The sequence below is a fragment of the Petaurus breviceps genome, unplaced genomic scaffold (genome assembly GCF_028583685.1).
Source record: "Petaurus breviceps papuanus isolate PSGF00001 unplaced genomic scaffold, PetGlider_PUasm1.0 98, whole genome shotgun sequence".
Lineage (NCBI taxonomy): Eukaryota > Metazoa > Chordata > Mammalia > Diprotodontia > Petauridae > Petaurus > Petaurus breviceps.
The window spans coordinates 56,338,470-56,342,968 of NW_027187460.1; the positions used below are offsets into that span (position 1 = coordinate 56,338,470).

The 4,499-nt window shown below is 45.5% G+C and overlaps 1 pseudogene; it reads left to right on the plus strand.

The window, feature by feature from the left end:
• Positions 1–2,827: 2,827 nt before the first annotated feature.
• LOC138155761 (caveolae-associated protein 3 pseudogene) lies at positions 2,828–3,947 on the plus strand (annotated as a pseudogene).
• The last annotated feature ends 552 nt before the right edge of the window (positions 3,948–4,499 follow it).

Consider the following 4,499-nt stretch of genomic DNA (forward strand, 5'->3'; position numbering starts at 1 on the left):
TGTAACATATTGTATATATGTGTAACAAATATGTGCATGTATGCGTGTATATAGATATATGTATTTATTTTTTAAATAATTTCACTGACACCAAGTTAAGAACCCCTGAGAGTTTTGCCTGGGGCACAGAGAAATTTAGTGATTTGTCCAATCAGCATGAAGCCAGCATGAAACAGAAGTGGGTCTTGAACCCACAGGTCTTCCTGGCTCTGAGGTCAGTTCTCAATTCACTATGGCAAACTGTTTTTTAGGACTGGGTGATATAGTCCATTGCTGTCAAACTCAAATAGAAATGGGCCACTGACTGTACATAAAGATCCCTGTGGGCCACATAGTGACTTAGAAAAAACACATGTTAACATTTACTATTTTGTAGTATTTTATTTATTTTTAAAATATTTCCCAATAATATTTTAATCTGATTTGGATTGCAGAGGAAGGAGAGAGAGACACAGGGACAGAGAGACAGAGACAGAGACACAAAGAGACACAGACAGAGAGAGAGAGGTTGTGGCTGAGTTTTGAGAGAGGAGAGAGGAGTTTGTGGGCCACATGCAGACAGTATATTTGACACCTCTCATATATGAAGCGAAACTCTCACTAAGGGAAATTCTTAAAATGATCACATATATAGAGTGGTGGTGTACAAACTATGACTTGAGCTAGATCTATGGATTGATAAACAATGTAGGTAACCCTTACCAGCTTCCAACAGCTAAGGTCTTTGCATCTCGTTTCTGATGAAGAGACTATAGAACAAATGAAGGAAAAGAAAATGATAAAATACAAAACCATGCCATCATATGAGTACATGATTAAAATATGTTAACCTGGAAAATGTTTGAAAGTAATATTTTTCCAATAGGTTCCAGGACAGTAGAAGTCTTTTATGAGGTTATAAACATTGCTTCCCTTCACGTTCTAAGGCTTTGCCATTGAGGGCCATGAGACCTATGTGTGCAAGCATGGCTGAAGAGATGAATGGGGGAATTTATAATTCTTCCCACATGGTACCCATGTAAAGTCTGCCCTTTAGCTGTCCTTTGGTCAGTGACCATAACCACTATTTGAAAGGCCTGTCATTGCTTGTAATTCTGACTTCTAGGTTCTAGTCCTGCCAGCCTCCCAAAAGACATACTGGCCTTCTCAAGTCCCTTTTTTTCTGCTTGTAGACCAAGGAATCTTTGGGGAATGTACTGTTTGAATAGCAAAAATTACTCACAGCCTTCAAGTCTGTCTTTCAGGTCTGAAAAGTCTAAGCTATTCTTAGATCACATTAACATAATGCAATGCTTTTTTCAGGTTAATCAATAGGTAAAAGGTTCATTTTTTAATTTAAGAGATTGTTCCAAACGATAAACTTGATGACCTGATCCTTCTCTGCCTCCCATTATTCTGAACTCAAACTTCAGGTTCAGAAAAAAAGCATAAAAATGTAACTAGTGTTTCTTTATATTTTCTCTCTGTCTCTATTTCTCTGTCTCTCTGCCTCTCTCTCTCTGTCTCTCTCCCCCCCCCACTCTCCCCTACCTCTCTGTGCTTCTCTTTTTCTCTCTGTCTCTCCTATCCCCCTGTCTTCCTACCCACTCACCCCCATTCAGTCAACCAGTGCTTCTATCTGCTAGGCACTGTGTTAAATACTAAGGATACAAAGAAAAGGTAAAAATAATCCCTGTCCTCAAGGAGCTTACTTCCCTTTCCGAACTTCTTCAATGCATTAGTTCTGACATAGAAAGAGGCAGAAGAGAGGGAAAGGTTTAGTCCTTGTATCTACAGATAGATTTCAGGGAGGGTCTGTACAGGAGTGGGGAACCTGCAGCCTCAGGCCACATGTGGCCCTCTAGGTCCTTAAATGTGATTCAGTCAAAAGGCCAAATTTGAAAACCTAGAGGGTCATATGTGGCCTTGAGCCTGCAGGTTCCCCACCCCTGGGTAAACTTGAATGGAAAAAAAAATCAAATCTTTCACTAACCTTTAGTTTCCTTTTAAATTCTTCATCTTTTGCTTTATGCATTTACAAACATTATTTTGAGAAGGGGTCCATGACACCAAAATGGTTAAGAGCCCCTGAATTAGAGGCTCAGCATTGAGCCCACAATTTGCTGAGCATGGAACACAGCTGGGATGTACTATGACTCTGTTGTGGCAGGAGGCAAGGGTAGTGTTATCAGGACTACCGAAGAAGGATTAAAGGCAATTATTTGTGCTTCTAAATTGAACCCAGCTGGCCAGCTTGTGTACCTTATTAGGAGCTTTAGATTGTCCACAGAACCAGACAAAGCCCTAGGAAAGCTTTGGGGACATACAAAGGATTCCTGTACTATCTGGACTATACTGTCTGAATTTTCCCTCCAACTGGGGCAACAAGCATTTATTAAATACCTAATCTGTGTCAGATACTTTATTATCTCATCTGATCCTAACAATAACCCTGCCAGGCAGGTACTGTTATCTCCATTTTGCAAATGAGGAAACTGTGTCAGACAGGTTAAGTGACTAGCCCAGGGTCACACAGCAACTAAGTATCTGAGGCAGTATTTGAACAGGGATCTTCCTGACTCTAGGTCCAGCACAGTAGCCACACTGTGCCTCCAAGCTTCCCTCCCGAAAAATCCTTCCCTGATATGGGCTGCCAATCATAATAGAGACAATCAAAGTATACTCTGTGTGTGCGTGTGTTACTGTATTCCTTCTCTAAGTGTGTGGCATCTTGGATCCTGTGTCTTGTGGGCTGCTGAGTCAGTGATGAAAAAGACCTTTCAGAAATAGTTTCAGCTCTGTTTTGATATACCACTAACCTGAAATAATATTGTAGTATGCCAAGGACATGTCTGAACCCAGATATTGCCTTTCTTTTTTTTTTTTTAAACATTTGGGGCGGGGGGCGCAGGCATCTGGAGAGGGAATTGGGGAGGGCGTGCCGGCGACTGAAGCCGCAGAGCATGTCCCGGTGCACACAGTGACAATGGTGACGCTACTGGAGAAGCTGGCCACCATGCTGGAGGCGGTGCGGGAGCGCCAGGGCCGCGTGGCCCGGCGGCAGGGCGGCCTCACGGGCACAGTGCGCCGCATCCAGAGCGGCCTGGGCGCGCTCAGCCGCAGCCACACCAGCAACACGCTGGTGAGCTGCTGGACAAGGCCGAGCGCGCCCCCACGCACGCCTACGCCGCCTGCGAGGTTGGCCGCGCGCTCCAGGGGCAACGGCTCGAGGCCAACCACGTGCTGCTGCTGGTCGCCCGCGGCCAGCTGCACGTGCAGCTCTTCAAGGAGGAGGCAGAAATCCCAGCCAGAGCTTTTCAGAAGGAGCTGGAATCCACAGAGCTAGATGAGAAGGAACTAGGACCAGAGGCCCCAAGAAGAGCTGGGAGAAAGGGTGAGCTCGGATGAGCGAAATCCCGAGCCAAGCGGCTTCGGTGTACTGGCCTAGAGAGGGTGCAGAGCGTTCACAGGGCACTGTCTACCCGAAAGAGCAAGGGCCCTGCCCCAGCTCCACCCACTCCTACCAAGCATCCTAGACTGGGCCCTAACCAGGGCTTTGAAAAGCAGCCTGAGGCAGGGGTAGTGGTAGAAGCAGAGCCAGGGCTGGAGCTAGAGCCACAGAGGTGCCCTGTGGAAGAGCCAGAGAGCCCTGAGGCCAGGGAAACTCTGATACTTCCGGAAGAGGGTACTGCCTAGTGCTCCATCCGGCCTGCCCACTTCTCTGTGCCTTTATCTTTAATGGCTCCATCAGTTGCTGAGCAACAGAACCCAGTTACCTATAGATCACCTTTACCTAAGCAAAGAAAGAACCTACTTTATCATTCACCTCACTCCCTCTGCTGCTCCCAAACTGAAACCTCCACTCCCAAACCCTCTAGTCCACCCCATTTTAAACCTCAGAGACCAACACTGTCACCCTCCCAAGTGTGCTCAAGATTAATAAACTTATTTCACTAAAAAATTTTTAAAAAAAATTTTTTTGGAGGGGGGAAGGCAAGGCAATTGGGGTTAAGTGACTTGCCCAAGGTCACACAGCTATTTAAGTGTCAAGGGTCTGAGGCCAGATTTGAACTCGGGTGTTCCTGAGTCTAGGGTTGGTGTTCTATTCACTGCACCACCTAGCTGTCCCAAAATATTGCCTTTCTAGTCAACTATAGGAGCTCCTTTACCCTAGTCATTACTTCACTTTCTTTCCCCATCATTCTGAAGGAGCTAGGAAAGCAGACTGATGGCAAGGGTAATGCCTCAGGCAATTGGTGTCATGGTACCGTGTTTCCCCATAATGAGACACTGTCTTATTATTTTTTTTGGACAGAAAAACACCAGAGGGCTTATTTTCAGGGGAGGGCTTATTTTAATGAACATTGACAGCAATTTTAATAAACAGGTAAATGTGAACAAAAAAATGTACCTTTATTCAATAAGCAAATCACTGGGGAAGAACAGGATGACGCACTCACTGCTGCAGCTCTGATTGGATGCAGCTCAGAGCCCAGCATGCGTGCGTTTGGGGGGGGGGG